Raw genomic sequence first — 24,461 nt, forward strand, 5'->3', positions numbered from 1 at the left:
GGCGAGGACACTACCCGCTGCATCGTAAAACCCCGAGTGTTATTGGCAACAGAATTGGACCAGTGCTGTCAAGGGTGAACTCCACTGGTGAAATGAAGCAGTGAATCCCTTCTCGCACATTGAGCAGCATATGAACAAACTTTTCCCCAGTGTGAAGAGGCTGGTGCTGGAGATGGCTGGATGAAAGTGTAAACGTGACCACACAATTTGAGCAGCTGAACGACCTCTCCCCAGTGTGAATGTGCTGGTGTCTTTTCCATCTCGTGGGGCTTTTAAAATTCCTCTCAGTCAGTTTAGCACACCTGTACTCAATTCTTTGGCGCACTTCTGTTTTTGAAGTGCAGATCGATTCACTTTAAGCACTTGTGTAGAAATGGCGTGACCACTGGAAAATATATCCCTGTATCTAAACCGATCACTGAGTCAGACAGGGTTTGGGCTGGGTGTGGTGCAGTTGGCGTCACATTGCCTGGGTTGGGAAATAAGTCAGGCAGGCTTCCCTCTTCCTGATCTCAATCCAGTGATCACTGCTATACTAGGTTGCTTGTGGAAAGGATCCCACTGAGGGACCCCCACATGCTCTAAACACCTGGGCCAGGATTTTTCAGTCAGCTTGCGGGAGGAGGGAGGAGGGGAGAAGGGGGAGGGGGGAGGAAGGGGGAGGAGGGAGGAGGGGGAGGGAGAAGGGGGGAGGTGAAGGAGGGGAAAGGAGGGGGAGGAGGGAAGTAGCGGGAGGAGGAGGCGGAGTGGGAGGGGGAGGAGTGTGGGGAGGGGGAGTGGGAGGGGGAGGAGTTGGGGAGGAGTGTGGGGAGGGGGAGTGGGAGGAGGGGGGAGGGGGAGGAACGGCAGAGTCGGAGGAGGGGAGGCGGAGGGAGGGGGAGTGGGAGGGGGAGGAGGAGTAGGGGGAGTGGGAGGAGGGAGAAGGAGTGGGAGGAAGGGGGGAGGGGGAAGGGGAGGAGTGGGAGGAGGGAGAGGGAGGGGAGGAGGAGGAGTAGGGGGAGTGGGAGAAGGGAGAGGGAGTGGGAGGAGGGAGAGGGAGGGGGAAGAGGAGGAGGAGTAGGGGGAGTGGGAGGAGGGAGAGGGAGTAGGAGGAGGGAGTGGGAGGAGGAGTAGGGGGAGTGGGAGAAGGGAGAGGGAGTGGGAGGGGGGAGAGGGAGGGGGAAGAGGAGGAGGAGTAGGGGGAGGTTGGGAGGAGGATGGGGAGGGGGAGGAGGGAGTGGGAGAGGGAGAGGGAGCCCCGACACACCAGGGTGTAAAATGACACGTGATGAGATCGGGCGAGCGTCCCAACGTCATCGCGCTGTCTCTCAATGTTTTGTTCAGCGGGCGGATGCTGGAGCCGGCTGTGCGCCTGTCGATAATTAAAGGGCCTGTTATTGCCATTAGGGAAATAATTCATTTCAAAATAAACGGTTGGTGGGGTAGGCAGAAAGGCCAAGCGGCCGTCACGTTTTTTTAGGAAACCTCATCCACGAGCTTTTACAAATTGAATTTAAAAAAATTTTCTGAAATATAAAGACACGTCCCATCTCATGTGACATTAAATTTTAATTCCGTTTATTTATTTATTTATTTCATAAGCGCTTCAACCTTCCTGAGGCAGCTCCACGCCTCGAGGGGAGATTGAAGCGCTCTTTCACGCGCATACACAAAAGAGCGCTGGACCCAACTCTCCCTCCTCCCCTCCGCACAGGTAGCGCCGAGCGCTACTGCTCGCGTATTACGCAGGGCGGGCCTTAACTGGTCTGTCCATCCGCATAAAATGGCGGCTCCGCGACCGAGCCCACCCGACACGGGAAAAATTCAGGCCCCGGGGCCCAAGGACCACTTGGCTGAGCTGCTCCTATCTCATGGAACATGTACACCAGCGTGAGTCTCTGCTTTCTTCAGTTTCCTGAAGGCAATGTCCAACTTTGAATAGCCAGAGCCTTGCTGTGGGTTTACAGATATTTAGCCAGAATGCATTTCACAATTATGGTTAAACAGGGAGATTAATCACCATTCCATAGGGGTGAAGTCACGATCCCTGAGTCCTACAGACCAAGAAATAACACCAACAGTGCGCATTTATATAGGGCTTTTGGCATGTAAAAACATCGCAAGGCATTTCACAGGAGCATCGTCAACCAAAATTTTACACCGAGCCACATAAGCAGGTGTTATAAGGTCGATGACTTAAAACCTACTTTCTTGACCCAACCTTTAAGGAGCCTCTTAAGGGAGGAGCGAGTACGCAGTAAAAGGGGTTTAGAGAGGAAATTCTGGAATTTAGGATCCCAGCAGCTGAAGGCTTGGCCACCAGTGTTGGAGCAGTGGAAAACATATATTCCCAAGAGGCCAGGATTGGAGGAGCACAGAGATCTCTGATGGTTGCAAGACCAGAGGAAATTACAGAGATAGGGAGGGTCGAAGCCGTGGATACATTTTCAAACAAGGATCAGAATTTTAACGTTGAGGCATTGCCGGACTGGGAGCCTGCGTAGCTCAGTAAAGAGTGGTGGCAGATGAACAGAACTTAGTGTGAGTTAGGATATGGGCAGCAGAGCTTTGAGTGACATATGATCACCAGTCTCTCTAGCTTACAAATCTCCCAGGCAGCTAAAACCTACGATTTGGCCAGAGAGCCATTTGGGTTAGTGAATGAAAATTGGCTGTTCCTGATTGCTATGCAATCCCAACTTGGAAGGGTGTACAGTTGGGGGGGTTTAGAGTGTGCATTGCTGTAATATCTTCAATTCTAGGACACCCCAGTCCAAAAGCCTCGTGATAAATAATGTGTGAGTACACTTCTACAGTGAAGGACTCTGTGCAGGGCAGTGTGCAAAAAGGTAAAGGGATCCATCTGTCAGCAGTGACACAGTAGCACTGGATTAACGTGATTTACATACAAGGTGGTGGGAGTCCTCTGGAATGACACGATCACTCCCGGTTAAGCCTAAATAAATATTTACCGGGAAGCTTGTGTCAGCCAAGAGGGCCTCTCAAGTCTTCGGGGGTTTCCTAGAACACGGAATGGCTCCCCTGTGGAGAAGCTGATAGCTGTGTGTCCAGGAGAATAAGGAGGAAGCAGGTCCTTCTCATTCCACATTCAGGAGAAAAGTTCCATTTCTAGTCGTTATCGTTGAACGTCACAATTAAAAATAAAGAGCATGTTTCTTCTGTGGGTTTCCTCTTGAAAGTGCCTCACGTTATTCTGTAAGAAAAGAAAGCTGTTCTCATTAGCTGATGGTACAAGGACTAGGGGGACACAGGTTTATGTCTGGGACAAGCAATGGGGCGAGGGGATGTGAGGAAGAACTTTTTGGCACTGTGAGTGGTAGTGACTTGGAACTCACCGCTTGTGAGGGTGGTGGAAGCGGAGACGATGAATGATTTCAAAAGCAAATTGGATGGGTACTTGAGGGAAATAAATTTCAAGACGACAGTGGGTGGAACGGGGGAATGGGATTGACTTTAATGCTCTACAGAGAGCCGGCATGGACTCGATGGGCTGAAGGGCCTCTTTTGCTATAATGACACACACGCATTGACTAATTTGGTGGGATAAAGGCCCAGTGTGGAACTGCCCTTCAAATTCCAATTGTGACTGTGCTTCAAGTGTACTTTGTTGTCTGTAAAGCACTTTCTTGACAATCCTCAGGTCAGAAGAGGTGCTATACAAATGCAAGTCCCTTCTTTTAAACACACTTCCAAGGAAATCCCAAATTCAATCCCAGATCTTTATCCAAGATCACAGCCGGAGTGGTGGAATTTGATTACATTTAGCTCAGTGTGTTCCAGCAACAGGAGAGGGTTTTTTTAATTTAAATTTTTTAAATTCAATTTGTAAAAGCTCGTGGATGAAGTTTCCTAAAAAAACATGAGGGCCGCTTGGCCTTTCTGCCTACCCCACCAACCGTTTATTTTGAAATGAATTATTTCCCTAATGGCAATAACAGGCCCCTTAATTATCGACTCCAGCACGCACCCGCTGAATGAGACATTGAGAAACAGCGCGATGACGTTGGGACGCTTGCCCGATCTCATTGTGTGTCGTTTTACACCCCGGTGTGTCGGGGCTCCCCCTCCCCCTCCCACTTCTCCTCCCCCTCCCCATCCTCCTCCCACTCCTCCTCCCCCATCCTCCTCCCCCTCCCACTTCTCCTCCCCCTCCCCATCCTCCTCCCAACCTCCCCCCCATCATCCTCCCCCTCCCTCTTCCAACTCCCCCTTCCCCCTCCCCCTCCCTCTCCCCCACCCCCCTCACCCTTCTCCACCCCCATCCCCCTCCCACTCCTCCTCCCCCATCCTCCTCCCCCTCCCACTTCTCCTCCCCCTCCCCATCCTCCTCCCAACCTCCCCCCCATCATCCTCCCCCTCCCTCTTCCAACTCCCCCTTCCTCCTCCCCCTCCCTCTCCCCCACCCCCCTCACCCTTCTCCACCCCCATCCCCCTCCCACTCCTCCTCCCCCATCCTCCTCCCGCATCATCCTCCCCCCTCCTCCTTCCCCTCCCCCTCCTCCCCATTCCCCTCCTCCTCCCCATCTTCCTCCCCCTCCCCCCATCTTCCTCCTCCTCCCCCTCCCCCTCCTCCTCCCCCTCTCCCCCATCCTCCTCCCCTCCCCTCCCTCCTCCTCCCCCTCCCCTCCCTCCTCCTCCCCCTCCCTCCCTCCTCCTCCCCTCCCTCCCTCCTCCTCCCCCTCCCCTCCCTCCCATCCTTCTCCCCCGCACCGCACCACCCCCCCCCCCCCCCCCCAACCACCCCCCCAGCCCATCCTTCATTCTGTTTCTTTCTTTAAAAAAAGCAGGCAAAAAAAGTTGGAGCGTTCCAAGAATTACATGACAACAGCGCTAGGCAAAAAAAAATACGTCCCTGCATCAGAACGGGTGTGTCCTCGGTTCACTGGTACCAACCCGGGGCTGGATGGCACATAATTGGTTTCGCACCCTTGGCCAGGAATAGCCTTGCCAACCAACCTCCATTCCCCTGGAGTCTCCAAGAATTAAAGCTTCATCTCCAGGACAGTGTTGCGAGCAGACTTGAGAGAAATTTCATGGGGGGGGGGGGGCGGTGTGGGCGGGTTTAAAGTGTGTCTCTTTTTAAATATTGAGGAGGAAAGGGCTTGTTTAACAGGGGGTGCGGTGGGGTGGGGCGGGGCAGGCTGGTTGGAGGCTGGAGGTCATGTGACTAAACCTCCAGGAAAACGTCTAGCCAGAGTTGGCAAAGCCAGCGAGGGTGAAGAAGAAAGCACCCGGGGTTCTCACTCCTGATTACTGCAGGGTGGAAGGCTGCTGGAAAGAGCAGACGTGATCTGGATCAGCCTCTGTTGCACACGCAATCCCTCCTCTTCCCCTGCTCCCCAACCACCCCCACCCCTCCTGACCTTCCTCACCCAAATAACTCACTGTTCGGCAACTTGAGTGAGACAGCAGAGGGTGAGCGAGCGTTCAACGATTCCACTCCAGAGACTTGAGCGTAAGAATATAGGCGGGATACTCCAGTGCCAGCACGGAGAGTGGCTGTACTGTCACTGGTGCCATGTTTCTGATGAGATGGTTAAACAGAGGCCCTGTCTTCCCTCAGGGTAAATATAAAAAGATCCCATAGCTCCAATTTTAAGAAGAGCAGGAGAGTTCTATGTCGTGGTCAGTGCTTACCTCTCAACCGACATGTTTCACAGAAACGTACGATCTGGTCGCTCGGCAGAATTTCCAAAGCCTCCAGGAGGGGGAAGTGTGGTGGAGCAAGGGAACTTACTTTGGAGTGAGGCCAAAAGTCGGTTTCCCAATTTTGGGATGAACCGTCGGGATTCTGTTCTTGGAACTTTAAAGGCGGGTGAAAGGTGTACCGAGCTTCCCGACCAACAGTGCCAGGAAGCCCTTTTTGCGTGTGCTTTAGCGCCTCACGCATGCTCATTAAAAGGCCGCCCCCACCGGAATTAAGGTCCCTCGCCAAATTTCGAACGTTCGCTTACGACTGCGTATAAGTGACGTGAACCTGATGAGCTTCACTTCTCCCGTGACTTTGAGACCGGCAGACTCTGCTTTTGCCGTCTTGGGGACTGCTCATAACTTTACTCTTTTGGGTGTCGGTAGCACAAGCTGCACGATGGCTGGAAGGTTGGTGGTGGGGGGGGAAGCGATGGGTTGGTATGAGGTTAGGGTTGATAGGGTAGAGTGGAGGCTGGACCTGGGAGGCAGGCGAAGGTAGGGAGGCTGTCCAGGTGCCCTTTAAGTATGGTGCCCGGACCTTCGAGCCGATGAGGGAACAGCCGGATAAGCGACTTCCTGCCCACCGCCACCACACCCACACCCCCACCCCCTCACCACAAGATTCACTAGGCCCCGCAAGGATGCATAAGTAATCAGCTGAAAAACACAAGATAGCGCTTGTTAAGCCATCCCCCCCCCCCCCAACAAGCAGGTATCACTCTCTTCTGCGCCTGCCGCCGAACTTAGGTCTTCAAGAGCGGAAGATTCTGCCCATTGTCTCATTGCTGTTTGTGGGAGCTTTCTGTGTGCAAATTGGTGCTGTGTTTCCTACATATAACACTTCAAAAAGCTCTTTGTGGAATCCCAAGGCGGTAAGTCTTTTCTCCTCCTTTAGAAGAGGAGGTAAGTAATCAGATTGTAACCAATTTAAGCGTGTATAAACCCTACAGAGATGCATTTATTAGTTACACTGGCACAGACAGCACTGGGGGATAGAGATATGATGTATAAACCAGTGATCCTATTTAATTTGCTTTTCTGGTATTAATAGATCTTGGTGTTGTGATGTAGGATTCACACATTGATGAATCAACAGCACCACGTACAGCCTTTTCCAAACCTTTCAGATCACAGAATCGCAGAATTTTAACAGCACAGAAGGAGGCCATTCGGCCCAAGGTGTCTGCACTGGCTCTCCAAATGAGAATTATGATCAAGTGCCGTTGCCCTGCCTTTTCCCCGCGCCCCTGCAGATGCAGGAAATTCAGACAGCACAGATCAGCAACTGAGAAACGCAAGTGTAAATAGAATCAAATTAGCGGGGCTTTATGCCCAAATTGCCAGAGCCAGGAATGGTACCTTGGATAACCCACTGGTTTAGATCCTCCTTGACTGATTGCACTTCACACAAAGACGATTCAGAAAAAAAAATACAACTGCTGACTGATTGGAGAGTCACACAAGAATCCAGACGAGCAGGGTTCCAAAAAAAAACTGCAAGACCAGTATGTGGTTAAACACCTCTTAGCACACAAAGGCAATTTAAGGTAAAGGCACAGAGATAATCTAACATTATGATCTACATTATTCAACCCAGCCTGGTTGCATTCCACAAAGAACATTCCCACAGTCAGACACAGCTCAAGTTATTAGGGTAGCTCTGAAGAAGAGTCATACCGACTCCAAACATTAACTCTGTTTCTCTCTCTCCATAAATGCTGCCGGAACTGAGTTGTTCCAGCATGTTCCGCTTTTTATTTCAGATTTCCAGCATCTGCTGTGTTTGGCTTTTATTTTTTGAGTTATAAGGTTCAGGGTGATACTCGAGAGATGATTTTCAAAAATTAAAGAATCGGGTAGCCTTGCTCCAAGTGCATGACCCATGATTTGAAATGCCTCAGAATGAATCCCCACTTCTCACAGATTTGGAAGATTACCCTCCCACCCCCAAACACCCGACCAAGCCTTTACTGGCAGCAAAAATAACGTCAAGGCCTAGAAATTTGGGTATATCTATTTTTAGCCGCAAGGGGGTAGGGTTTGTGCGTAATGAATGGTCAGGCCCAAGTTGCCCTCACTGGGTCTTATCATAGAGCCAGCGAGCAAATCGGAGTTAAAGATTCGGTCACTTCTGGCATTGCAAAAACCCTAAAATAAGTGACGAAGGGAGAGAGATTAGTGGCCAGCAGAGTCCCTTATATTTTTAAATGTAGGATCAGGAGGAGCACTCCTGCTCCCACTGGTTTTGCATTCAGGTTAATTTTTTTTTAAATTATTTTCCAAGGGATGTGAGCATCATTGGCAAGCCCAGCAATTGTTGCCTGACCTTATTTGCCCTTGAGAAGATGGTGGTGAGCCGCTTTCTTGAATCACTGCAGTCCTTGAGGTGCACATCCTCAATGCTGTTAGGGAAGGAGTTCCAGTTTCTCGATCCAACGACGCCGAAGGAACAATGATATTATTTTAAGTCAGGACGATGTGTGGCTAGGAGGGGAACTTGCAGGTGGTGACGTTCCCAAGCACCTACTGTTCTTGCTCGACTAGGTGGTAGAGGACGCGGGTTTAGAAGGTGTTGTTGAAGGAGGCTTGGCGGGCTGCTGCAGTGCATCTTGCTTAAAGTGGTGGATGGGATGTCGATGAAGTGGGTCGCTATGTCCTGGATAGCATTGGGTTTCTTGAGTGTTGGAGCCGCACTTATCTAGGCAAATGAAGAGTATTCCACCACACTCCTGACTTGTACCTTTGTGGATGTTGGACAGACTTTGGGGAGTCAGGAGGTGAGTTACTCGCTGCAGGATTCCCAAGCTGCTCTTGTAGCCACATATAGCTGGTCATAAGAAAATTTTAAAAACAGGAGCAGAAGTGGGCTATTTGGCCTCTCAAGCCTGCTCTGCCTTCCAATAAGATTGTGGCTGATCAGATTGTAGTCTTAACTAACTTAGCCTAGAATATGTTCAATGACACAGCCTTTACTGCTCTGTGTGGTAGAGAATTCCAAAGATGAACAACCCTCAGGAGAAATTTCTCCTTATCTCTGCCTTAAATGGGAGAGCCCTTATTTGTAAACTGTGCCCCCTAGTTCCAGACTCCCCCATGAGGGGAAACATCCTCTCAGCATCTACCTATCAAGCCCCCTCAGAATCTTTTATGTTTCAATAAGATCACCTCTCATTCTTCTAAACTCCAGTGTGTGTAGGCTCAACTCACCCAACCTTTCCTGATAAGACAAACCCTTCGTCCCAGGAATCAGCCCAGTGAATGCAAGTATATCCCTCCCTAAGAAAGGAAACTAAAGCTGCGCATAGTACTCTATGTACGGTCTCACCAGTTGTAGTGAGACTCCCCTACTTTTATATTCTATGCCGTTTGCAATAAAGGCCAGCACACCATTTGCCTTCTTAAATTATTTGCTGTATCTGCATGCTAACATTTTGTGATTTATGTACAGACACCCAGATCCCTTGTACTGCAGCATTCTACAATCTCTCTCTATTTAAATAATATTCTGCTTTGCTATTCTTCCTACCAAAATGGACATCCTCACACTTTCCCACATTATACTCCATTTGCCAATTTTTTTGCCCACCCCTTAACCTATCTATATCTCTTTGCAGCCTCTTCGTCCTCCTCACAACTTGCTTTCCTACCTGTTATTGTACTGTTAGCAAATTAGACTAACATACAGGCTGTTCCTTCATCCATGTCATTCATACATATCATAAATAGTTGAGACATCAGCACTGATCCCTGTGGCACTCCACTAGCTACAGTTTGCCAAGTTGGAAATGGCCTATTTATCCTGACTCTCCCTGTTCTGTTGGTTAGCCAATCCACTATTAATGCTAATCTATCACCCCAACGTCATGAGCTCTTACCTGGTTTAGTAACTTTTTGTGTGGCACCTTATCAAATGCATTTTGGAAATAAAAATACGCAACATCTACTAATGCCCCTTAATGGACCCTGATTGTTACATCCAAGAGGAGATGGTGGTGTATTGGTGACATCAGTTGACTATTGAGCCAGAGGCCCAGGTTAGTGCTCTGGGGACATGGGTTCAAAACCCACCATTGCAGCTGATGGAATTTTTTTTGGTCATAAAATTCCACCTGGGTCTCTAATGCCCTTTATGGAAGGAAAATACCATCTTTACCCATGGTGATTCCAGACCTACAGCAATGTTGTTGTCTTTAGGCCCTCTGGGATGGCCTAGCAAGCCACTCAGTTCAAGGGCAATTAGGGATGGGCAACAAATGCTGGCCTCGCCAGCAACACCCACACCCCATGGAAAAATAAAAAGAATCCTCAAAGAACGCTAATAAATTTGTCAAACATGATTTCCCTTTTGCAAAACCATATTGACTTTGCCTGATTGTATTATGATTTCCTAAATGTCCCGCTATTTCTTGCTTAACAATGAATTCTAGCATTTTCCCAATGATGGGTGTTAGACCAACTGGCCTATAGTTTCCTGCTTTCTATCTTCCTCTTTTCTTGTCTAAAGGTGTTATGTTTGCAGTTTTCCAATCTGCTGGCACCTTTCCAGAATCTGAGGAATTTTGGAAGATTACCACCAATGCATCTGCTATCTTTGCCGCCACTTCCTTTAGGACCCTAGGATGAGCCCATCAAGCTCAGGGAACTTGTCAGCCTTTAGTCCCATTAGTTTTCCCAGCATGCTTTCTCTAATTATTGTTTTTAAATTCCTCCTACCCTTTTTCCTCTTGATTTTCCACTACTCTTGGGATGCTTTTGTCTCTTCTACTGTGATGACAGATACAAAATATTAGTTCAAAGTCTCTGCCGTTTCTTTATTGCCCATTATTAATTCCCTAGTATCACCCTCTGAGAGACCAACTTTAGCTACAGTTTGTTTTTATGTCCTTGTAGATCCAGTTAAGTTTCTGGTTAAGTACTTCAGATGCTGCAGCTCCATGCTCTGGAAAGTTCTAAAACCTCCTCTCCTTCAAAAACCCCTCCAAAACCCACATCTTTGATCACCACCCCAACCCACCACTGCTAAATACCCAGTTATTCTCACCTATGAAGTATTTTGTAACGTTCTCTGCAGACAGAAAAAAACATGGACGTACATTGTGCCTGTTTCAGCCAAACAAAATAAGTAATATTCATTCCTCAGGGCAATGCCTTGACAGAGTTAAGCTGTCTGGTTTAAATGTCAAACAGTGCTCTGCAGTTAACTACCAGTCAACATCAACTGGTGCATTCTCCTTAACACCGCTAACAGAGTCCATTTGTCAACCACTCAACACTCTCTTGTCATAGTAAATTGTTGTTCCTTTTATATTTGGTATTCAGGCGAATTATCCTGGTGAGTGCAAGACAAAAAGCTTAGACAAGAAACAGTCTCTCTTTTTTTTCCCACTAATACATACAGGTTTTTTGTGTTGAAGGCCCTACATGAATGTGAGTTGTGCAGTTATTCGCATTTACAAGCTTCTCCATGGAATCCTACAAGAACTCCTCTGACTGAAAAAAACGCGGCTGTTCTCGAGTGAGCCATAAATAGGCAGCCACTGCCAATAATACTGAACAGATGAGCTCAGATGAATGCACCAGTTGCTGTTGACTCGTAGTTAACTGCAAAGCACTGTTTGACATTTAAACCAGACAGACGAGCCCACTGTGAATAATTCCCTGCATGCTACTTCATGCAACACTTTAAACAATGATATGACTGAATTCATAATTCCATGGAACGTGAACATTGACAAACTCTGAATAATTCCCTGCATGCTACTTCATGCAACACTTTAAACAATGATATGACTGAATTCATAATTCCATGGAACGTGAACATTGACAAACTCTTTTGAGAAAATAAAAACACAAGAGTCAACAACTTGGACCAGATTTCTTAATGCTGTAATGTTAGCAAAAAAAAAGTGCATTTGAAAAAATTGAGTTTTTAACAAAGATTAAAAAGTTGTTCTGATATTGCAATATTGAATTCATTTAGCAGGGTATCAGATTGGTTCAGTTAGGCATTGGACACTCGGGCCAGAAAGCCCATCATAGTTGATTTGTTTGGAAATACAACATCTTCCTCTTCAATTCCAAGATTCTTGATTCCTGAAGTACACTCCAAAAACCAATTACCATCTCTGTAATCTAGCATTTCTAGTCTGAATCTACCTGTTGTTGGCTTAAAACTTGTGCCTTCTTGTGCTGCTCTCCCTTGCCCATACAAATTGATCATCTACATTCCCGAGCCTTATTAACTTGTATATGTCAAACATTTCCTCTCCAATCTACTACCAGATCGAGTCTTTCTAATCTCCAGTAATTATGAAAAGTCATTGACCTGGGACATTGGGCAGGATATTGAGGTCGGCTGGGGGTGGGGGTGGGGCCCACTCGCCGACATGTAAAATGACGCGGGATGACGTTGGGCGGAACTCCCGACCTCAACCCGTATCGTTTCAATTTTCAGGTCGGCAGGGGGCGCAGCCAAATCAGCTGTGCACCCGCCAACCTGTCAACGGCCAATTGAGGCCATTTAAAATCTAATGAAGTAGTTAAAGGACCTGCCCGTCCAACGGGCAGGCCGGGAGCCCTGGTGGGCTTCAGACAAAGCGTGAAACCTTATCCACGGGTGGGATGAAGTTCCATGTAGGTTTTTAAAAATTTAATAAATGTTTAATTAAAAGTGATGGACATGTCCCAACTTGTGTGACAGTGTCAAGGAAATTTTATTTTTCCCTATTTCACATTTTTGAATTTGGCGCCGATCTCCCTGAGGCAGCACTTAGCGAAAGAGTGCACTCTCGGCTTAGGGAATCCCCCCTCGTCCGCACAGGGAGCGCATAGCCTTAATTGGCCCGTCTATGTAAAATGGGGGCGCGCCCCCAATCGGAGCACTGATTGGCTCACACGCCCGCTCTTGAACTACCCCCCCCTCCCCCTCCCCCGGACGGGGGGGGGGGAAATATTCTTCCCATTAACTCTTGTTTTTTCTCTCTCCATGTATGCTGCCTGACCAGTTGAGCATTGCAGCATTCTCTGTTTTTTTGCTTCAGATTTCCAGCATCCACAGTATTTTGCTTTTGCTCCAGTAATTCTTTTCCAGCTCAGCTTCTTCCTTTCTGGGTTGTGGGGTAGTTCCAAAATTGTATACAACATTCTAGGTAGCTCAATCGATGCTCTTACACAAATTCCATTCACGTATATTTCATTCCTCTCTTAATGCAGCCCAACATTCCATTTATTCCTTCCAGATATAGACTTCTTATGATCCATCTAGTATAAGCCCTAGATCACTGACCCACTCACTCTTGATTGACCCTATTAATCCTGTAATCCCTCTGCCTGTTCCTTTATTTCAAATTCATTGTCCACGTTAAACTGCATCTGCCAATTCTCTGCCCATTTCCCACCAAACAATCCAGCTCCTCCTGCACTTCTCTCTTAATACAATCCTCCATTGTATTAACAGCATCAGCTGCAAACATTCAAATGTAACTACTGGTTCCCTGTTCCTCATTATTTTATGAGATCCAAGGTATTCCACTGATCATACTCTAATCGGAATGCCTGCCCTTATCACAAACCTCTGTCTCCTAACACCCAGCCAATTTTCAATACACCTGAGTACACACCCCATACCATGTCTGCTGGTTTTGTGTACTTGTTCCTGATAAAATATCTCATCAAATGTCCTAGTCCAAATTTAAATATATTGCATCTCACAAACACAGTCACTTGGTGGTACGGAATTTGGATATTGCTGAAAAGTGACGCATGTTGCCAAAGTTTTTCATCTTGTACTCAACAAGACAAACACAAGCATGCCAAATTTCAAACAATCACAACAATTTCTACTACAGGAGCAAGGGGTGCTGATTGATTGGCAAGTCAACCCTGATTGGATGAGACGTTGCCATGGAGAAAGCAACAAGGAACTTTGGGTTCCCTGAAGTCCCGGGTAATACAAAAAGGGTGCAAGGCTTGAATATATTCCTTTTATTTGCGGAGAACGGGTCTCTGCATATCAATGTATGTCACTTCTAGCAAGCGTAAATGAGCCATGTTACGAGCTCAACTGATTATCTTAAATTGGTTTTTAGTGTAGCTCTTAGTGCACTCAGGGTTATTCCATAAGTGCTGCTCAGTGGAATTACATCTAACAGTAGACGTTTTATTTTGGGTTTTGCAAGTGCGGGCTGGTTGGGTACAATCTGTACTCCTGCCTATTACGAACATTACATTAAAAAAATTTTTATTCATTGATGGGATGTGGGCATCGCTGGTTGGGACAGAACTTATTACCCATCCCTAATTGCTGTTGAGAACTGAGTGGCCATTTTGGAGGGCATTTAAGAGTCAACCACATTGCTGTGGGTCTGGAGTCACATGTAGGCCAGACCAGTTGAGGACGGCAGAATTCCTTCCCTAAAGGGCATTAGTGAACCAGATGGGTTTTTACGACAATCAACAATGGTTTCATGGTTTCATCATTAGACCTTTAATTCCAGATTTTTTATTGAATTCAAATTCACCATCTGCTATGGTGGAATTCGAACCTGGATCTCTGGATCATTACCCTGGATATCTGGAGTACTAGTCCGATGACCACCACTGCCACCACCTCCCCTTATATGTACGTTATTTCAGTCTTATTAAATACCTTCAAGAGCGAAGTTTTTTTTCGTTCATGGAACATAGAAGATATTGAGGAGACTGGGCCTGTATTCTCCAGAGTTTAGAAGAATGACAGGTGATCTCATTGAAACGTGAAAAATTCTTACATAGCTCGACAGAGTAGTTGCAGAATGGATGGGGGTGGGTGGGGATGGGGTGGGGGGTGTTGGTGGTCAGTGTCTAGGTCCAGGGGATAAAGTCTCAGAATAAGGGGTAAGCCATTTAGGAGCAAGATGAGGAGAATTTCTTCACTAAGAGAATGGTGAATCTTTGGAATTCTCTACCCCAAAGGGCTATGGTGACTCAGTATTTGAGGCTGTTCAGCAGAGAAATTGGCAGATTTTTAGATATTAAAGGCATCAATAGTGCAGGGAAATGGCATGGAGATAGAAGATCAGCCATGATCTAGATGAGTGAGGGAGCAGGTTCGAGGGGCCAAATGGCCTACTGCTTCTATTTCCTATGTTCCTATGTTGGGTCAATTGTTAATTTTGAATCCGAGACGGACAGATTTCTGTAATCAAGGTATTAACCGATATGGGGCAACGTTGGAGTTGGGGAGGAAGGTCATACAGATCAGCCATGACCTCATTGGATAGCAGAACAGGGAGCTAAATGGCTTCCTCCTGTTCTTCTGTTCAATTGGATTGTAAACAAGAAAGGCTGTTATGTAATAGGATGAACTGAGATTCAAAGAAATAAAATGACTCACTGACTTCAACATCAAATAAATCAGAATTGCAGTGAAGGAATCCATTTCTGTAGGAATTGAGGAGGAAGAAAAGAAATCAATAACCGTTCAACAGCTTTGTAGTGAGAGAAAACTGCTTGTAGAAGTTATTAATCATGAAAGGGTTCTTAAATAAAAAACATAAAGATAGGACACTATGCAAAACACAGGGCACTTTGCAAAATAATCAAGCTATCCAGCTTATCTCTATACACATACAATGAGGTTCAGTCTCTCTGTTTTAATTCCATTTTACCAACCAGAATGTGGGTGTCAATGACAAATCCATTCTGGCTTATTGTTATGAGAGAACATTCCTGTGAAGGTTAACAAATTGTGGTGAGGAGCCAGTTACCCAAAACAAAAAAAGTGATATAAATGGAATGTAACTTGCCTTCAACTTTAAAATGTATTTTTGTAGTAATGATTTACAGTGAATTTGAATTTAAATGACTCTTGATATTCAGTCTGAACAATGAACCTCCAATTAAAAGGAATTAAGGAAAACCAAGTCAGTTTATTGGAGATTCGGTTGTAACAACATACGAACAAATGAATTAGGAGCAAGAGTGGGCCCTCAAGCCTACTCCGCCATTCAATAAGATCATGGCTGATCTGATTTTAACCTCAATTCCACATTCCTGCCTACCCCTGAAAACATTTCACCCCCTTGCTTATCAAGAGTCTACCTCTGCCTTAAAAATATTCAAAGACTCTGCTCCCCCCACCTTTTAAGGAAGAGTTACAAAGACTTATGAGAGGAAAAAAATTCTCATCTCTGTCTTAATGGGTGACCCCTTATTTTTAAACAATGATCCCTTCATGTCCAAATGCAGCAAGACCTGGTCAATATCCAGGCTTGGGCTGACAAGTGGCAAGTAACATTCGAGCCACACAAGTGCCAGGCAATGAGCATCTCCAACAAGAGAGCATCCGACCATCACCCTTTGACGTTCAATGGCATTACCATCACTGAATTTCTCACTATCAACATCCTGGGGGTTACCATTGACCAGAAACTGAACTGGACTAGCCATATAAATACTGTGGCTACAAGAGCAGGTCAGAGACCAGGAGGAGAATTTTCTCCCCGTCGAGGGTATTGAGCAGGAGCAGGCGCAGGCAGGCACGCAGCCGATTGCTGCCCGTGATCGGCTGGGCACTGCCATTTTACATGGGCGGGCCAATTAAGGCCCGCCCAGCATGACACCCGCCCAGAAGGCTGAGTCGGGACCTGCACTCTTTTGCGCATGCACGCAAAAAAGCGCCGAAATCTCCCTGAGGCACAGCTGCCTCAGGGATATTCGTTTGTCAAAAATTTTAATAAAGAAAAAAAAAATTTTTAAGTCATGTCCCCTCTTGTGACTGTGTCACATGAGCTAGGACATGTCAATAAACTTTAATAAAAAGTTTTTTTACATTTATAAACACTTCATGAAACCTCATCCTGCCTATGGATGAGGTTTCATGATAAATGCGAAGGCCGCCTTTGTTCTTTGCCTGCCCGCCAACCTTAAGCTTGGACGGGCAGCTCCGTTAAGTATTTTAATTGATATTTAAATGGCCTTAATAGGCCTTTGACAGTTCGGCGGGCGCGCAGCCGACTCCTGTACGTGCCCACCGAGCTGAAAATCGGAATGACGTGTCGGCAAGCGGGGCCTGCATCCGCACACCAACCCAAAGATTCTAACCTAGGAATCCTGTGACGAGTAACTCACCTTCTGACTCCCCAAAGCCTGTCCACCATCTACAAGGCACAAGTCAGGAATGTGATGGAATAATCCCCACTTGCCTGGATGAGTGCATTTCCCATAACACTCAAGAAGCTCAACACCGTCCAGGACAAAGCAGCCCGCTTGATTGGCACCACATCCACAAACATTCACTCCCTCCACTACTGACACACAGTAGCAGCAGTGTGTACCATCTACAAGATGCACTGCAGGGATTTCCAAAGGCTCCTTTGACAGCATCTTCCAAACCCATGATCACTACCATCTAGAAGGACAAGAGCAGCAGATAAATGGAAATACCACCACCTGGAAGTTCCCCTCCAAGTCACCCACCATCCTGACTTGGAAATATATCGCCGTTCCTTCACTGTCACTGGGTCAAAATCCTGGAACTCCCTTCCTAAACAGCACCGTGGGTGTACCCAGACCACATGGACTGCGGCGGTTCAAGAAGGCAGCTCACCATCACCTTCTCAAGAGCAACTAAGGTTGGGCAATAAATGCTGGCCCAGCCAGTGATGCCCATACCCTGAGAATGAATAAAATAAAAGGTTATCTTCTAGATTTTCCCACAAGAAGAAACATAATTTCCACATCCACCCTTACAAGTCCCTTCGGGAACACCAGAGAAATGGAGCCAATTGTGATCAGAGGCACAATCATTAATCAATTGACCTGTGGCCAGCGGTGGGTGGGGTAAGGAAAGAGATGGCATTCTTGTGCATACGTTAGTTTATAAACCTTTCAATGTCTAGAGAAATAACTTGTGCTGAGTTCAACTGATGGGTGGATTGAATCACACAGACCAGGAAGTTCCTGGGTTTGAATTTAGTGTGCTTGGTTTTGGGGCACAGATGAGGAAAAAGAAACTTGAATAACTAGCCCAACACGAAGGCTGTAAGGGGCAGGAGGATGTTCGAGCTTGACCAAACCTGCTTCTTCCTTACCAAATTTCTCCTCTTCGTAAAAAGCTGCTGGCACTCAATGGAGTAGAAATTTACCGCAGACCTGAACTCTTAGGGTGGAATTTTACAGCCCTGTTGTGGTGCAGGCACAGCCGTAAAATGCGACAAGCCGTTCAAAACTCCGTTGACTTCGGCGGGACCGTGAAATCCCGTCAGCGTAAAATTCCGCCTTTAACACCCAGTAAACAGTAGAAATTTGGTAATCAAATATACTCAGGGGTTCTGCACACGTTAAGGTCTGCGTTTGCCAGAGAGTACATTTACTTAATATAGATTTGTAGGCACTGTTTATGCCAAACATGCCTGTATTAAAATGCATTCTACGCAGACCAGTATCTTTGTAATTATCCTCGTGACACCATTTGTCGAAACTTATTCCAACAGGTTGCTACTCATTTCTGTGACTCAAGCACACTTGGCTTTTAGGCATAGGTTGAATTCTTGCCAAAGATGGCTCCGATACAAGCAAGGTGCTCAGCTGATTGGCCATCAGCTGCTCACTGATGTCCCACACAACAAAAGTCATCACTTGGCCATGGATCAATTAGAATATCTTAAATCGGTTGCCTCTCAAATGACTTTTGTTGCTAGGGTCCGCAAGGGTAGAACGTTCAAGATGTTGCCTCAGCTGCCAGTGTCACTTTGACATGTAGCCTTTTAATTCTAGGTCCAAAAAAAGATTAAATGGCCTTGGACGGTGTGGACATCTCTAAAATTATTTCAAGACGATTTACAGCTCTGTAAAGGACTTGGCAGCTTTATGCCAAGCTGACTGAAAGCTGTACTTTAAAAAAAATCTTTGTTGGCATCAAGGAAGTTTAACAAAAAGAAAAATGTGTGAGTGAAATGATTTTATCTACAACTTTTCCAAGTCAAACAAAAAAAATGCAACTGGCCAGAAAAAACAGAACTCATTTGACCAAAATGTAAAAACATGCCAATTGTATATTTTAAATAGCCAATTTTGTATTCTATATTTATGTAAATATATTAAGTCACATGTTCTAGGTACAAAACTACCACACTCAGGTGGAATACAGGATCGATATCCTATTTGTTAAAAAGCTTTGTTCTGGTAAAATTTACACATAATTCATTCATAAGAAATCATATAATGAGAAGAGGCTACTGGACCACCAAATTCACAAAACATTTACGATCTAATTGATTCTGAACTCTATTCCAACTATGTAATCTTGCAACTGGGAGGTTCTGAGAAAAATAATCCCCAATTCTCAAAGAATAATCAAACAAAGCTCCAGGCCATTCACTCATCCTCGAATTGTCATCATGGCCCCTGGACGAATAAAATTCACCCTTCCCTGGTAAAGAAAGACATGCATTTGTATAGCAACTTTCACACACTCATTTTGGGCAGAATTTTCTGCCTGTCAGGTGGGCGGGCCCAACCCAATCTCCGGTGGGTGGGGAGCCGATCCCCGCCAGAGAAGCGGGCCCCACCGCCATTTTAAGTGGGCGGGCCAATTAAGGCCTGCCCAGCGTGATGTCCGGCGGGAAGAGCTATGTGCTTCCTGTGCAGGCGGTTGGGGGGGGGGGCGATTCCCCAAATGAGAGAGTGCGCTCTATCACGCATGCGCACGAAAGAGCGCACATCTCCCTGAGGCTAAGTGCTGCCTCAGGGAGATCGCTGACAGCCTTATAAACTTTAAAAAGAGAAAAATTTTAAAATCCTTAAAAATCCCTAATGTGACAATGTCACATGAGATGGGACATGTTAATAAATTTCACTGGAACTTTAAAAAACTGTTTTAAACCCTACATGAAACCTCATCCCGCCAGGATGGACGGGCAGGTCCTTTAATTGTTTTAATTATCCTGCCAATGGCCTCAATTGGCCATTGACAGGTCGGCGGGCGGACAGCTGATCTCGCTGTCCCCCCACCTTCCTGAAGATTTAAATGGGTCAGGCGATGTTGTGGGTTCCTCCCGATGTCACCCCACATCATTTTCGTGTCGGCAAGTGGGCCCTGCCCCCTGCTCGTCAACGGAAAAATTCAGCCCTTTGTCCTAAAGTGCTTTATAGCCAACGAGCTCATTTTAAAAGTTTAGTTCTTGTTGTAATGTAGGAAATCAGGTAGCAATCTGTGCATAGCAAAGCTCAAGCAAACAGCAATGTGGTAATGGCCAAATAACCTGTTTTGGTGATGTTGATTGAGGGATAAATATTGACCAGGACAATAGGAAAAACTCCCCTGATCTTCATCAAAACAGTGCCATGGGATATTTTACATCCAACTGAGAGAGCAGATGGGCCATTACTATGGATTTTAATCTAAAGTAGGAATTGAGAGCCCTGGAAGAAGAGAGTCTATTCTCCACAGGATGGCTTCAGTAATAGAAATAACTTTCTTGGATAGCACCAGAGGGAAAAAAAATATCTAGTAGGAGAGGGATTGAAAAAGCATAACTGTACAAGGATAGGAGCTTTTTGGTGACTGCTGCCTTCAGTTCTACTTGATAACTTAGAAAATACTAACTTCAACAAATAACCCATCATAAATAAACCATGTGGATGAACCAAAGTGTTTGGGAAATGCACAGTTTTTCTTTCTCCTGAGCATGGACATGAGGATGTAGCATATAGCACCTTACCACATCTCAGAAACAGTCCTGTTTCACACAGCATCATATCTACCAAGTGCACAAAGCAAAATTCTACAAAATAGCAACTTGCTCTCATGTACTGCCTTTCAACACAGGAATATGTTGGAAAGCATAACACAGAGGCATAATCAGAAAACCAAAAGAGAAACCCAAGCGAAAGCAAGGAGGGATGATCAAAGGCTTGGTCAAAGAGTTGAGTTTTAAGGGAGGAACGTGAAGGAAGAGCAGTGGGTTTGAAGGAGGGACTTCAAAGCATGGGGCCTAGGCTGAAGACATTGTCACCAACAATGGGACAAAGGAAAGGCCCGCGGCCAGATCAGAGGAGTGGAAAAAAGATGGCGGCTTCTAGAGCTGGAGGTGCTTACTGAGATGGAGAGGGATGAGTCCATGAAGCAAATTCAAACACAAGGATAGTAATGTTAAATTTAAGGCATTAAGAGAGATAGCAGAATTCAATATAGGCCAACTAAGACATAGGGTGAAGGGTGAATGGCCCCTGACATGGAACAGGCTAAGGGCAGAGCTTCAGATTAGCCGCTGTTTAGAGGTGGTGGGTCGGGGGGACATGCAGCCAAGAGAGCAATTGGAATAATTGAAACTGGAGGTGGAAAAGACATGAATGAGTCTTTCAGCAGCAGATGGGCTGAAGTGAGGCCGGAGGCCGGCACTGTTATGAGATGGAAGTTTGCAGTTTTTTAATGATGAGGGTATATGAAACCAGAAGCTTAACTTGGGATCAAAAAGAGGCTGAGCTGGCAAACAGTCACAGGAGAAAATGGAAATACTGCAGATGAATGAATCTTTAACCCATGACTGATGACAGGTAGAGTATGAAGGTGGAAGAAAAACAAAACAGCAAAATGCAAATAGACCAGTTTTGCCAGTTTTGATAGTGTGGAGAGGGAAATTTAAAATAAATCCACACACAATGGTTTTCCAGGTTGCTCTGTGCTTCTGCTGGCTGGTAAGTAATATGCAAAAATTCCTGCAGTTCACACATTAACCTATGTTCTCGGCCCCAAAAGAAGATCTTCCCAATCTATTTTAAGCATTTTATCATGGATTTTTGGACGGGATACAGTACACTGTTATACACAAGTTCCAAATTAAGATGGTCCAGCAGGCATTTTCCTGCTTGTATCCCTAACTTAAACTCATCACCTTCCTAATTTTCGGTCCTTCCCAGTGCGATTCTTCTCATGCCCTTTGGTCTCTCGAGGTCATGACCATCAACAGTCCAAGTCACCAAAAATCCCAACTCAGATCTCAACCAGTCTGGTGGAAAATCACTGGGGATTTCTTTTTGCTCCATATGAGGTTGTACCTGGCTTCTTGCCAACCTGGAGGGAGCTACTGCAACCAGAACTCAGGATGGGGGGGTAGAAAACAAGAAATGGGAACAAAAGTAGGCTTATTTTTAAAAATATTATTTCATGGGATGTGGACAACGCTGGCAAGGCCAGTTTTGTTGCCAATCCCTAATTGCCCTTTGAATCGGTTAGCTTGCTAGGCCCTTTTGGAGTCAACCGCATCTTTGTGGATCTGGAGTCACATGTAGGCCAGACCAGGTAAGGAAAGCAGATTTCCTTCCCTAAAAGGAAATATGGCCTATTGAGCCTGCTCCACCATCAATATGATCTTTGCTCTAACTCCACTTTTCCACCTGTTCCCCTGTCCCTCAATTCACAGAGAGGCGAGAATTCTATTGATCCCAGCCCTAACTGTATTCAGTTATCACACTCTCGTAATCAAACACTGAACAATTGAAAACTACATTCTCCCCCAGTTTTATGGCTAATATTCATCCCTCAACAAGCATTTCACATTCAATTTGACAAGGTTGGATTTGCACTCGTAACTTCTAAATTGCTAGACAATATTAAAGTTGTACAGTTATGGACTTCAGATTCAGAGTTAGTGGTTGGGGCAGGAACGATGTCAACATTTAAGATTAGATTGCATAAGTAGATGAAGGAAACAGGTTGATGTGATATAGGAACAACACAGTTAAATGTGAACAGAATTATTTGCTCATATGGTGGGTAAACACCCAATGATTGCTGCCCCCTGGGAGCACCGCATTCAGGTCATTCAGCTGGCTTCCAGTTCAACTGAAGTGGAAACCTGAATGCTTCCTATGTAAACCAGTGTTTTTACAACCATAGAATGGGAGTATCTCAAAAATGTGTTTTAAGTGTCTCAGTGCAAAACAAGCCCTTTTAATTCCGTAAGACCGTAAGACATAGGAGCAGAAATTAGGCCATTCGGCCCATCGAGGCTGCTCCGCCATTCAATCATGGCTGATAAATTTCTCAACCCCATTCTCCCGCCTTCTCCCCGTAACCTTTGATCCCCTTACCAATCAAAAACCTATCTATTTCCATCTTAAATACATTCAATGACCTGGCCTCCACAGCCTTCTGTGGCAATGAATTCCATAGATTCACCACTCTCTGGCTAAAGAAGTTTCTCCTCATCTCTGTTCTAAAAGGTCTTCCCTTTACTCTGAGGCTGTGCCTTCGGGTCCTAGTCTCTCCTACTAGTGGAAACATCTTCCCCACGTCCACTCTATCCAGGCCTTTCAGTATTCTGTAAATTTCAATCAGATCCCCCCTCATCCTTCTAAACTCCATCGAGTATAGACCCAGAGTCCTCAAACGTTCCTCATATGTTAAGCCATTCATTCCTGTGATCATTCTCGTGAACCTCCTCTGGACCCTCTACAGGGCCAGCATATCCTTCCTGAGATACGGGGCCCAAAATTGCTCACAATATTCTAAATGTGGTCTGACCAGAGCCTTATAAAGCCTCAGCAGCACATCCCTGCTTTTATATTCTAGTCCTCTCGAAATAAATGCCAACATTGCATTTGCCTTCCTAACTACCACGTCAACCTGCAAGTTAACCTTAAGAGAATCCTGGACTAGGACTCCCAAGTCCCTTTGCACTCCAGATTTCTGAATTCTCTCCCCATTTAGAAAATAGTCTATGCCTCTATTCTTCCTACCAAAGTGCATGACTTCACACTTCCCCACATTGTATTCCATCTGCCACTTCTTTGCCCATTCTCCTAACCTGTCCAAATCCTTCTGCAGCCCCCCCCGCCTCCTCAATACTACCTGTCCCCTCACCTATCTTTGTATCATCTGCAAACTTAGCCAGGATGCCCTCAGTTCCTTCATCTAGATCATTAATGTATAAAGTGAAAAGTTCTGGTCCCAACACTGACCCCTGCGGAACTCCACTAGTCATCGGCCGCCATCCTGAGAAGGACCCCCTTATCCCCACTCTCTGCCTCCTGCCAGACAGCCAATCTTCTATCCATGCTAGTACCTTGCCTCTAACACCATGGGCTCTTATCTTACTGAGCAACCTCCTGTGTGGCACCTTGTCAAAGGCCTTCTGGAAGTCCAAGTAGATAACATCCATTGGCTCTCCTTTGTCTAACCTACTCATTGCCTCCTCAAAGAATTCTAACAGATTTGTCAGGCATGACCTCCCCTTGATGAAACCATGCTGACTTTGCCCTATTTTACCATGCACTTCCAAGTATTCTGAAATCTCATCCTTAATAATGGACTCTAAAATCTTACCAACGACCGAGGTCAGGCTAATCGGCCTGTAATTTCCTGTCTTTTGCCTCACTCCCTTCTTAAAAACGGGGGTTACATTAGCGATTCTTTAAACTCCATCTGCCAGGAAGACCCACTCATAAAACCCATTCTTGTGCTTAGAAAGAAAAAGAATTTGCATTTATATAGCAACTTGCACCACCTCCAGATGCCCCTAAGTGCTTTACTGCCAATGGAGTACTTTTGATATGTAGTCGCTGTTATGTAGGAAACGCAGTCGGTCTTTTAGTGTGGAGCAGCCGCAGTACACTTCACAGAATCGTCACCGCACAGGAGGCCATTTGGCCCATCGTGTCAGCACTGGCTCTCCGAATGAGCAATTCGCCTGGTGCCATTCCCCCACCTTCTGCCCCTAACCCTGCACATCCTCCCTTGGTTTGACACTGAGGCATTTAAAAAGAGACCTTTGGGATGCTGACAGTCC

Source organism: Carcharodon carcharias, chromosome 7, assembly GCF_017639515.1.
Source record: "Carcharodon carcharias isolate sCarCar2 chromosome 7, sCarCar2.pri, whole genome shotgun sequence".
NCBI classification, from domain to species: domain Eukaryota; kingdom Metazoa; phylum Chordata; class Chondrichthyes; order Lamniformes; family Lamnidae; genus Carcharodon; species Carcharodon carcharias.